This window comes from Kryptolebias marmoratus, linkage group LG11, assembly GCF_001649575.2.
Source record: "Kryptolebias marmoratus isolate JLee-2015 linkage group LG11, ASM164957v2, whole genome shotgun sequence".
In the NCBI taxonomy this organism is placed as follows: Eukaryota; Metazoa; Chordata; class Actinopteri; order Cyprinodontiformes; family Rivulidae; genus Kryptolebias; species Kryptolebias marmoratus.
Window position 1 is genome coordinate 22148959 of NC_051440.1, and position 13225 is coordinate 22162183.

Sequence of the window (13225 nt, forward strand, 5' to 3'; positions counted from 1 at the left end):
TTATGCAACCATTTCACTCCTAATGTTGTACATGGCCAGTGAATGTTATCAATAAAATATGCACTATTGTCTCTAAAGCCATCTGTTCGTCTACCTCCTGGAGACACTAAAGGTGTTATTCAACCTTCAACCTAGTTAAAATACTAAAAACAAAAAAGCAGAAGCAAAAAAAGATTTATCCAATTAGAATATTTACTTTTGTAAGTTCTCAAAGAGAAGACATTTTATACGTGTATGTGATGATGTACGTGCATTTGCGTGCAGATAACTCAGATTTAAATGATTTCCCTAAACTCTAAAGCACCGTACACGTCTCTGTTTATGTGCTCATAAACTGAGCAGCTGAAAGAGATAATGAGAGCAGTGATGCTAATAGGTGATCTTGTCATTTTCATGGCTCTCCATCAGGAGCCAGTTACAGTACAGGCCAGTGAGCATTGAGCTGCAGAGGAAGAGGAGGAGGAGGAGGAGGAGGAGGGATGTAGAGAAACAACGTTTGTGATGATCCCTCATAAAATGGATAGCCCTCTTTGTTAAGTCTATCTTCAAAAAAACAGAAAAAATATTGGAATGGATTTTTTTTAAGGAGTCAAGAAAGTTAAAAAATGTAAACCTGCTTTTGAAAATGATGAAAATAGGTTTTCTGTAAATAATTTAAACAAAAAAAAAACCCTTTAAATTATTAACTTTGTTCTTAAAAACCCAATTATTCAAAAAAGTGCAAGTATAATCTCATATTCCAGTAAACTCTGTCCATGATTCCTGAGGCTATAGAGGAATGTGTTCTGCTTATACAGAAATAAAACAGTTTGAATCCTCAGATGAACACAATATGAACCTCTCAGCTGACACAAATGATACTGAAAAAAGTCCTACTAAGAATTCCATCAGTATTTTAGGGAAAGGGAATCCTGCCAGTGCTGTGACTTGAACATTTAATTTCCTCCAGAACTATGAGCACTAACCCTGTGCAAACACCACTTAAATCAGCTCAAGTCAGCTGTTCCTGAGCATGATGGGCAGCAGGACAAGTCGACAGAGTGCATGTGAGGTGATAGGGGGTCCAGCAGAGGAATCGAGTCAGGGAACAAATGCATCCCAGTAAAAATACACCCAGAGTGGTGGAGAGAAGGGAAAAAAAGCAAACAATGAAAGCCAGTTTTCAGGAGGTCTGACTGTGGCTGTGGTCAGTCTGAGCAAGTCTAAATTTAACCGTATGTGTTTAGGAGACCTCAGAGCTGTGTGAGGACTGGAACTGCAGCGGTGGCCAGGGCGCGGCTACACTCAACCCATTTTTCACCAAGCCGGACATTTACTGTGTCCATAAGCTGCTAAAATGGTGGGTTATAAATCCAGCACTTCCAGACAGTTAAAGGGGTCAAACGTCATGACTGTGACCTTTCGTCCTTTGTCCCTTCTAGACCCCTAGCAGCATATATTCAAAGGCTAAATATGGCTGCCAGTGTCACGAATCGAGGTGGTAAAAGGCCAAAGTTTACCGCAGGATGTCTACATTGAAAAGGCCAACAGCATTCTTCATGCTTAACAGAAAAGACCAGCCACAACTTCAAATTTTCTCTTTTTTTCCTGGATTTTATTCTATCTTATACCCAGTGCAAGAAAAAGTATACTTTTTTAATATTGGTGTTGCATTTTTACAGGGCAAACTGCTTTACTCAAATGAAATATTTCTGTGAAACAAAAAATGTTAACTGTATTAAAGTTACTCGTTGAAAACTATGAAATCAAACATAAAGAAGTTCTCCTGAAACACATAAAATGGTGCAGTTTGAACTTAGGTAGTTTTACAGAAATATTCATGTGCATTTTTGAAATCCAGGAAAGCACTCCATGTAAACAAAGCCCTGTTTTTTGCATATTTTCCTCCACAAATTGGAGCATAAATGCCAATACATCAAAATCTTCAGACTTCTCAGTCCCGATCGGCCCTTCCATGGATGTCATGTTGAACTGTTTTCTGTTTTTGTAGGTGAACAAATGCATGTGCTAGATATGAAAAAAAAATCTATAAACTATGTGAACTGTTTCTTACTTGAGGAAGCTTTTCATGTCTGCTAACATTGCTAACTCTCTGACCAGTATTTACTCCTGTGTACCTATAAACTACAGTATACGCCTGATTATTCTGCCTGGAACTATTGCTGATATGAACATCTGAACACGCTATGTGCAGAAAGATGTGGGCATTTACAGGCCAGAACACCAACAGCAGATGCATTTGAGCTGCATTCTTTGAACACCTGTTTGTTGGACCCAAATCAGTTCTTGAAATGATCAAATTCACGACAGCAGCTGCTTCTGTTTTGATCTGTGAGACACCGCGTTCAGATATGCTGTACTTCTTACATGCCCGTAAACTCCTCGTTGTAAAGTAGCCTCTTTAGTTTTATCAGTGTTAATTTTGACACTTGCTCACAGCTTGTGAGATAAAGTTCCAGAACAAATACCAAATGGTTACTCGGGACAACGTGTGGCAGTATAACACCTGCAGTTCTCTCCGTGAAGGTGCCCTCTCTGCCTCCTTGCTGAACACATTTTCTTATCCAGAGGTCCTGCTGTATCTTTGTCCTGATCAGACAACCTTTTCATTAACTGTAATCAGTTTTGAGTAAACAAGTTTGTTTTAATCACAAGTGAAGCAAATAAAGAGCTTTTCATTCATAAAATGGCATAAAAATGTCCATAATCATGCTTTGTGTCACCATTTCACTCTTTCTGTTTGTTTTGCTTGTCTTTTTTATCATTGCCTTTTAAAGGATGACACTCTGCCCTGTAGTTTTAACCAAAACCTTGTTATTTTTTTTTAGTTGTAAATGCACAAATGAAGAAAGAAAGGTAGCAATAACTTCATTTCTCTGACTGGATTTGGATTTGTAAGTGTAGTTCTTCTGAACAGATGCTGACTCAGTAATTCCACATCAGGTTGAGGTCATGGTTTCTGTTGAGCCTTGAACACAATGCAGTATGACAGTCACAGGCTTCAAAATGAGTCTGATGCACCCACACTTGTAATGCATCTATATCCATGCTGTCTAAATAAAAACATACACAGATCCTTTACTTTTTGGGCATTTTTGCCAATTGATGTCAGAGGTAGAAAGTATAAAATGAAGGACCAGAATGAGGACATTTTGTCAGCACTTCTTTGTGATATTTTATCAAATATGACTTTCAGTAGTCATACAAATACAAATATAAATATGTTGCTTTTGTTAAACTGAAAAATGTAGCACTGTTTTTTTTTCATATCAGTAATTTTCTCAGATCTATGTCAGCTGTTTTTGTAAAAGCTAATCAGAAAAACTTGTTAAATGTAGATGTCATGATGGAGAACATCAAACAGAGGATCTCAGTGTAGTGCATTTATTGTCCAATTTGTGTCAGAATTTCACATGTATGTGCTTTTCCACAGGACTTTTTAACTCGGTAAGGGATTTAGAAATAACTGGACCACATTATCTAAGCAACACAAACAGTGATGTCAGTGATCACCTTAATGCTGACAGATTTAACTGCAAGTCAGAAGTGACAACATGCTGTCAATAAATCTCCTAACAGGCTCCATTAGTCGTGTCCAGTAGCAACAAATGGATCTCACTCCAATTAGACAGGAGTTATACACCTGGGGCAGATTCTCAGCTGTCGCTCCTTTCCATGGTTTACAAGCCTCCATGAGAAACGGATCAATAAAACTAATTTTTACATGAGGTTGTTTTATTACAGACAGTATCAGTTCAATATATTTAGGTTTTTTTTATCATATAAACTCATTTCTATCCGTGAATTGGCAGCAATTGTCAACATTTCAGGTCAACAGAAACGAGTCACTGTCTCGGTACTGGGATCTGGTCTCAGACCGCGAACACACCAGTCCGGTACCTGGACGCCCACTTCTTCTGCAGCCATGTGTGCAGAATGTGGTTTTGCTTTGCCTCGTTTAAAAATAAATGACATCCTTGGGGAAAAAAAAGCAGCTGTTGCTCTAAAATATCAGTGTAGCTATTTCTTCTGCGTTATTGTTTTCCTAAGCTTTTGTTTTTTGTTTGTTTTGGGTTTTTTTTTAAGTAAAAAAAAAAAAAATAGTCTGGATGATTGTTTTCATCTATTCAACTATTTTGAACACAAATTGGCATCTTTTTTCATATCATTTTTTAAATTGTATTTATTTATTTTGTATTTCTTTACAAATTGAAGATCCTCTGCCCATCATTGTTCCTCAAAGACCTGTTGACATGAACAGATTTAGATCTGAGAATGAATATACATTAACAAATCAAATTTCTTAAACAGTGTATATGGTATATATTTGCATTTTTTAATTTCCTAACACTGACATTTTGATTGCGTAAGTTTTGCATTCATTCATTCATCCATGCTGCCATTTTTTTCTCTTCTCCAAATTCTCTCAGTTGACTTTTATCAAACAGATTCCTCCTTTCAGTGCCAGTGAAAGAGTACAAATGCTCAACTTTAGTCTGCAGCTGTTCAAATATTGTGACATGTGATCTCCACCAGACACAAAGAGGGCTTGTAATGGACAACCGGCACACAAAGACTTGGAGAACAAGGATCCTGTCCCTGCGGCTGTCCCCTGCTCTCACGTGAAGTGGACAGAACGGTGGTTAAAGTCCAGTTTCTTGTGTCCTCTGAGAAGCATCAATATAAAAGAAACTCCACAAACTGCTGCAGTTTAAGTAAATCCCTAACAAACATGTAAAAACAAATATAAAAAAACTGGCGGAGCGAGAAGGTTGCAGGATGGCTTCCCGACCTGGGGCCTTTCTGGGTGGAGTTTACATGTTCTCCCTCTGCTCATGTGGGTTTACTCCGGGTTCTCCGGTTTCCTCCCACAGACCAGAAACATGCCTGTCAGGTTAATTGGTAGCTGTAAAATTGTCCCTGGGTGTGAGTGAGAGCGTGAATGGCTGCTTGTTTTGTTTGTCCCTGTGTGTCCCTGTGATGGACTGGAGACCTGTCCAGGGTGTCCCCCGCCTGTCGCACAGTGACTGCTGGAGACAGACACCAGCTCCCCGAGACCCAGAAAGGAGATGGGATGAACGGATAGAGGAGAAGCCTCCTCTACAAACAGCAAACCAGGTGTTGAACATGACATTATTATGGTTTTTAAATCACAGTCTTAGAGCAGAAACACAAAGTAATAACATTTCTTATCTTTTGGAAGAACAAAGCTGCCTTTGGTCTTGTTTGATCTGATTTAACTCGTCTTAAAAAGACATTTTTGGCCCATTATCCATCTGCTGCGAGCACTTCTGACTGTGCACAGTTCTTCCAACTCTCCTCACACCTTCTTACTGAGATCTGTTTGGATTGTTTTAGGTAAATGAGGAACATTTGGCTTGTCTCAAACTTCACCACTGAAATAGTCCAGAGGCCACATAACATTATTTATGCAAACAGATACATGATCTTTTTGTGCAGAGCAACTAGTGAAGTCTAAGGACAGGTATTTTGTCTCTTAATCATCACTAAACATCAACATCTGATGTGAAATCAGTTTGAATTTGTTTCAAGCCAATGAACACAGCTCAGTATCTGTACTTTGGATGCTTGTTGTCATCTTATCCTACTTTGTACTTCCAGACCCCTTAATTTCAGAGAGAAAACAGTGAGGAAAATATTGTTTTAGTGTATGATGTCATTAAAAATCCTTTAGAGAAGAAAAGAAAAAATGTCGTGTTCACTTTTCCGCGCAGCCTGTTGAGGCTCTGCATTCTTGGATCTTTTGGAGGTATGATGTTATGAAATAGTTAGATCAGAGGGGCATGTACTTCTAGTTCCTGGACACAAGCTGCTTAAATACCAACCGCAGCTCCCAACAAACAAATCTGTAAAAAGCAGATTTGTCTGGTGTCTTTTTGTGTCCAGACTAAAGTTTGTGAGTTGATCTCTGTTGTGATCAAACAAAGAATAATTCAGGATGTTAGTCATCCTGCTCTTTATTTTGTGATTTGTTCTTCTGTCAAACTGCATTTTTAAAATGGCCACACATGGTTTTAACTAAGAATAAAGACATGATGCATTAATTAATGAAATAGTTCTTAACATAAATGCAAAGCAAATATAAAGTAATGATCAATATAAAGATCCTAAAAAATCCACAGTAACTTAAAATAAACAATCAGTCACGCACAAAAAGCAGATAACTGCAACTACAAAATAAATCTTTTTAGTTTTTAAGGGTTTGATCTTTGCAAATAATGCTAATTAGTTATGTTATTTTTAAAATGGTCTGCATGTACATCCTACCAAGCTTTGCCTGCCATTTTGGTCAGATGAGAGCCGAGCTTGTCTAAGGCCTTGAAGATAAGCGTGTGTGATTGTGTTTGAATCACATGTGGTGTTTGCAGCTCTCATCCTGACATCAGCCCTGATCTGTAACCCCATGTCTTTGTTTTCGCTCCTTCGCTCCGCCTTATTTCTGTAAACCTTGGAGTTTATCGTGAAGAGACACAAAGGAAGGTTTCCATTATCACCTCTTAAACAAACTCTTCAATTACAAAGTTATTCCACTGAGTCATTTCAACAATTACACAAAACAAGGTTGATAGGGAGGCCAAACATTCATAACAGGGTGAGTTTCCTCTGTAGTTAGGGGCAAGACACTGCATCAATCAGACAAAAGGCAGCACTGGCATGCAATGAGACTCAACGCTCAAAAAAATTATAATTACAGAGTCTGTCTTGTACACAAGGCTGGCTGTAACCAAAAGGAACAACATTCATTTCATTCAGAGCAGCCATCATATAATTTTCTCATCCAGCGAGGGTGTATAACAGCAACGTAGGTAACTCTAAAATGTGCCGTCAGCCTTCCTGTGGTGTCATTTTACTGGTTACCATGGTAACTGTACACTCCTGGTGTTCCTGTCAGCAGCTCGTCAGAGAGCGTGATAATGTATCAGATGTGTGTGGACTCAGACAGGTTGCACTGAGGTAACGTGACGCCCAGTTATACCTTAAGGTCCAAAATGACACACTCAAACAGAAAAAGGTGTTTTTTGTTGTCATTCAGCCTGCAATAAACTCATCTTTTCCAAGCAGGGAGAATCTAAGCAATCTCAGAAGGACTTTAGATAAAATACATCTGAGGCAAAAAAGATTCCCACAGTCAGTGTTGGCAGGCCTAAACTCAAGCAGTTCAAGGTAGTGAAGAGAAGAGGATCCTAAAAATGGAATAAACAACATTGTTTGCACAATCCCTCGTGTTCTCCTGCTGAGAGCTGCTCAGACTCAGCTCTCTGTTTGTCTGAGTGCCCAACAGGAATCCCCCCACCTCCCACACCCTGTCACAAAGCCTTGCTCATCCATCCATCCATTTTCTTTACCGGCTTTCTTCCTTTCCTGGTCGCAGGAGGAGCTGGTGCCTATCTACCACGGTCATTGTGCGAGAGAGGGGGGGTACCCCCATGAACAGGTCGCAAGTCCATCACAGGACACTAAACCTTGTTTTAATCTAAATATTAGCTGGGACTCTTTAAGAATTTTTTTAACACAACTGTTTCCTAAAAGGTCCAAACACAGAATCCATTGTGTCATTTTGGATGGTTTTTAGATTACATGACTGTTTGTTTACACTGTTTTGTTAATGAGGATCCATCCAAGACTCTGTACATGACAGAAAAACAAAACCATTTAACACACAAATAGAATTATTTTGATAGAGAGTACAAAAAGAAAAATATAAAGTCAATAAAGTAAAAGGCTGTGTGGAAACAATAGCTTTCATGTTGTTGAACAATGCCTGGAAACTGTGTTATCCTATTATTTACTTTCTCTATTTATGACAAGTACTCCTAATTCCTGTTAATGTTTTGTTACTGAAGGACTGACACTGTGTCTGTGTGAAAGCTGATTCCAGTGAGTTTTTGGAAGAAGAAGCAGCAGAACAGGTGCAGTTTGGACTCTTAGCATGTGTGTGTGAACATGAGTCATTCTTCTGAATGTGTGTTGCATCTATTTCTGACCACGGTGCCCCCCCCCCCCCTGTCTGACCTCGTGCCATCATCTCCCCCATGGCCTGTGTTAGTGTTGATGTGTGTAACTCGCTCCTGCAGGTCATCACAGTTCATGTTTTTCTCCTCTTTGCCTCATCAGGGTCAATAAAACTCTGAGACTTGGTCTGACGGACGTTAGGATCTGTTTTAGAAACTTTGTGAGATCTGACTGTAATCCCATCAGAATCGGCCACACACACACTTCATATATATTACAAACGACTGCTTGTCATACTTCAGTAACTTTATTATGACCCTAAATGACACAATATTTGTTACACAGTTAAAATGCTCAGTGAAAAATGTCCACCTGGACACATGGATTATTTTGTCAAGGTTTAATTGTGCCCCAAAGAGCCACATTTTTCTGGTTGTGTTCCACTTTAACCTCTTTATAGCCAAATATTGCCCACATCTGAAAGACATTATAAAGAATAGAAAAATAAAAATGGCTGCAGCCAACAGCCTGTTTGTCAAATAGGAGATCTGCTGCTGCATTTCTCTACCTTTCATGGCTGCTATCTAAATCACAACATATGTGCTGCTCTTTACTGGAGGCCCCATGAAGAGAAAATATCTCCAGTCCTTGTTTTTTTTGTGTTTGTTTGTTTTGTTTTTTTCTTTCTTGACATGCACAATGGTTCCTGCGTGAGACATTGCATAAGGTCATTGTCCTTGTTAATGGTTTAAGCCTGTGTCTACTAGCTGTTTCAGTAACTGCTGCATGCGTAGTTAAACAGAAACTTGATACAGAAGACAGCCCACATGGTCATATGGTGTCCATGTGTCTGCTGAACATGCTGCTCATAATTAAACATTGACCCACATGTTCATTTTATGTTGTTTATCATTAAAAAGTACTAAAAGTATAGAGTATTCTCAGTTCTGAAAGGATCATTTTCTTCTTCGGTGTGTCTGATAATGAACTGAAAATGGTAATCTATAGTTAATGATCGATACGGAGTCAAACAACATTTACACAAGTTCTGGCTGACTGAGAAACTAAAAAGAAAAAAAATTGTTTGTCTTTGTGACTAGCTCATGGGTGTTATTTTATGGCTTTGCAGGCTGAATGAATGATTGCAAACAAATTAAATCAGAGTTGAGAAAATCAATTTTGTATTGAATTTACCTTTTCATATTCATTCATCTAAATGCATCATTAAAAACCACCAATTAATAAATGATAATAAAATTGAGAAGGTTTTTCTTTGACTTTTCCAGATTTATTTCAGAATTGGTTTTCCTTATACAGAAATACGAGCAAATCACAGCTCAGAAACTCTGTTGGGTTGTCACTTCTTCTGGGTTTTTTTTACCCTCTTGTCCTTCAGCAGCTGCTGAGCTCAGCTCACTTCATTACGCTGATATCTGCTGATGAGGTCAGCTAAACTCTCTCTCCCACCTCAGTTACAGGAAGGCAGCACTAAACTGTTTCCATAAACCACACACATATGTTAACACATGCCCTGAGATGCAAGATTTTTTTTTTTTTATGTAGCTGCTGAATACTTTTTGATTATTTTCCATGTTCGATAATTATCCAAAGTATAGTGGACTCTGGGGCTGTTTTGTGGATTCTATTGGACACAGATGTATGTTCTGCGATTATTTAGGAAGTCTTCTGCAGTCCACATTCAGTTTACACTGCATGCTCTACAAACTCCTGTCCAACCACAGCCAATAAAACATGGAGAAATATAATTTAAAAAATCCTGCTCAGGGTTTGTTTCAGCAGTCAGCTGTGATGCATTAAAAATCAGCTGGAAAACAGAACTTATAACCCTGCAGTGTCCCACCTGCTAACCAAAGCAAATATGGATTACATTCTTATTATTGTTCTTAAAGTTTCATTTTTGCAGCCCCGTACTTCTTTTGTATTTTTTATTATTCACTCTATGTTACACAAAATATGCATTTCTGGCACACGATAAAGGTGATAGGTCTATGTAAGAACACAAAAGATCTCCTGCCCTGAAGTCTGCTGCTGAAAACATCCAGAGGCTGTGATCTGCAGGACAGCCGTGCTGAGAGATCCAGTGTCTGCCAGCAGAGATTAACGTTGTCAGAAGATTAGTCGTGGCACACCGGGAAGCTTTGTAAAGTTTAAGAAAATGCCGAAGTCTTGTAACTATAGGCAAGCTTTCGCATAAAAGTGGGCACTTAAACTGCTTTCTTCTATGGAGAAGAACGAGGAAGTGATTTTCCATAAATGATTTAAAGGTACTCAATACAAAGTCATGAAGATTCCACACAATGCTTTTCTCATATTTATGGTTAATGTGTCCCTAAATGAAACATTTGGAAGCATAATTTGTGACCAGATGCCAACACCCACCTGTGTTTGTTTACCTCTGAAAAGTGATTGAAAATAGGTCAACAATGATGACATCCATGGAAGAGATATTTGGGATTGAGAAGAGTGATAATTTTGATGCTTTTGTACATATTTACACTTAGATTTGTTGAGTAAAGTATGTTAGTGTGAGACGAGAGTTGAAAAAAATGTTAAAACTTGTTAGAATTTAGCGTGTTTAAGCCCTTCTAGATACCTAAAATTTGTTTTTGGCAGTTGTCTTGCTCATTTTTTCACCCTTTTTCTTTATTATTGTTTTTGCAGATTCTACACTTGTCTGATTCTGCCATATTTGTTTATGTATAAAGACTATGACCAGCCTAATGATGGTCAGTTACATGACTTATGCTTTGACTTGGTTTTTGGTAGACTCTGCCAAGTGCTACATTTTGTGTGGACCTGCATTGCAGAATTGCATATCTGAAAGAAACCACTGGAGCAAACTGCACCATTTGATATAGTTCAGGATAACCTTTCATTTTTATTATTTTTTTACATACTTTGCAATGACTTTAATAAGTTCTAAATTATGCATATTTATTTGGATTGCAAATTATTTAAAAGCCTTAAATAACAAAGGTAATGTTATAGTCCCTCCACCGGGTTGCTGAACTCATCTTTTCTCGTCGAGGGGTAAAAGACGGCCTGCAGCAGCTGACGGGTAGGATGACTGAAGTCAGAGAAAAGGACAGCTGCTGCTGAGCAAATGGATGCTTGCTTATGAATGACAGCCTTTCACCTCCCTCTTGTGCATCACATGAGGGTTACCTCCTACTCAGCACAGTGAAGCAAACAATATCACAGTGTTTTCGGATACAGTGGAGCCTGGTGGGGAGGGAGGAGAGGAGATAACCTGGTTCTCTGACCTTGAGGACATGGGCTGTCAAATGGCAAGGGGAGACAAAAGGGTGCAAACAGGAGTTACCTGACCTGACAAAACATGTGCTGCATCTAGCAAGCAGCCACTTTAGGCTCTTAAATGTGATAAAATACAGAACCAGACGCTTTACTTCTCTTTCCTACAGCTGTTTGTTCTGTGATGATGCTGGAGTTTGTGTTTGTCTTCTCATGCCTTACACAAAATGCAACCTGAACCAGAAAGTTTTTTTTTTCCCTTTTCTCCAACTCAAAAAAGAACTTTTTGCATCCCCTATATTGCTGTTTTCTGACACCAACGTCACACAGCGAAATGAGAAAATGACCCAATTACAGGGCAAAGATGGATGGCGGAGGAGGAACCGGAGATGTGATGGTGGGAGAGGGCATACGGCAGAGGAGACAAGGTGGTGTCGACAGAAAACAAAAATAAGCTGCAGGCATTATTGGTGCAGTACTGAAAAAGATGCTACAAACAACAGAAATGCTTGGGGCAAAGTAGTTCAGTTGAGAGATTTAGACACAGCTAAGGAGTAACACAGCTTTTAGCATCACAACAGTGTTGCCCCTTCACTGCACAAGATGATGCTGCAGCCTCTATGAGCCAACCAAACCTGCTGCCACTGACCCAGACTGTAAACAGCAGCAGGTCTGACGCTACAGCATGCAGGGAATTGCATCATAGTAAACAAGGAGGGTGAGGACAACATCAGCAACACATCTAGCTACATGGATCAGAATTGTAGGTTGTAACAAAAATTCCTTTTCAATCTTTGTTTGCAAAACACATGGATGTCATTTTTCTCTCCCAGTTAAAGGAGCAGCACCTGTTATGTAGCACATACACACTGGTAGAAAGCTGCACATGCAGCACAAAAATATCAGCCTGCATCAAGTGCAGCCAGCCTCAGGAGAGCTCATACCATGGTTACAATAACAGTGATACACAGACATGCTCTCTGTAGCATTGTGATTGAGAAATCTTCCCCATTGCATGTAGAAATTCCAGAGCTGTGACTTCTATACAACCACACATGAAGCCACAAACAGACACACACACACACACGCAGCAGTGAATGGCAAACTGATAGCAGCCTACTCACAAGGGCTTCCCAAATCTGTGCTGGAATCACTGAAAGGGAAAGAAATCCTCTTCTCTCATCTGTCAGAGGATTTCTGTCACACTGATCCTCCTTCGCTGTCCTCCTCGTCTGCCTGTCTTTCACCAAAACACACTGGAAATGAGACCGGCTGAAGACAGAGAGACAGATCTGCAGTGCTGAAACTCTGTCAGTGTGCTAATGCCTGGATCTGCCTCCTTGTCGTTCTCTCCTCCCTTCCCTGCTCTCCCTCCCTCACTGTTTTCTCACAAGGTCAGTGGGTAGAACTGCAGATCTGACTCCTCCCTTATTGTACAATACCCTCTTACAAGCTGGAGACACCAGCAGTAATTACCATCATGATCCAGATTAACTCCTGGGTGTGCTCCTGTTGTGCTGCGATGGGCTGAACTGGACAACACACAGACAGGATTACGTCTTCTGAAGGTGGGTGAGGGGGTTAGACCTCACTGAGAGAGATAGAAGCAGCGTTCAGCAAACTCTGCAGGATACAGGAGACAGACAAGAGAGGGCAAAATGACTAAACTCACACTACTGTCATGTGCAGGTTAAAAAAAAGAGCATCATGTCTGGAATGCAGAGAGTAATCAATCAGTGTCACTTAAAATAAATACAATTAATCATCTGCCAAAATTAAAGTGTGCAAGTAAAGAGAACTGCACTGACTGTGCAGTCAGTTCAAGAGCTTTGATTAGCATTTAGCTGCATCACCCTGCAGCTTTAGCTCCTGTGATAGGATGAGCTAGAAGAGGAGCAGGAAGTGTCTCTTACCACAAGGAGACAGAGTTCTGTACGTTGACTGGAAAGGATCTTTGTTTCCAGTAACAATATTATTA

The 13225-nt window shown here is 39.6% G+C and overlaps 1 protein-coding gene across 24 annotated transcripts in view; it reads right to left on the bottom strand.

Annotated features, from left to right (window-relative positions):
- The window catches only part of mical3a (microtubule associated monooxygenase, calponin and LIM domain containing 3a), a 73959-nt gene extending 61390 nt beyond the window's left edge, over window positions 1-12569 (bottom strand). For 16 of the 24 annotated variants that reach the window (XM_037978081.1, XM_037978083.1, XM_037978088.1 and 13 more), the window contains exon 1: window positions 12372-12569. The gene's annotated coding sequence lies outside the window, so the exon portion shown is untranslated. The remainder of the gene's footprint in view (window positions 1-12371) is intronic. The other 8 variants (XM_037978097.1, XM_037978096.1, XM_037978095.1 and 5 more) reach the window with 3 other exon arrangements.
- Window positions 12570-13225: the final 656 nt, after the last annotated feature.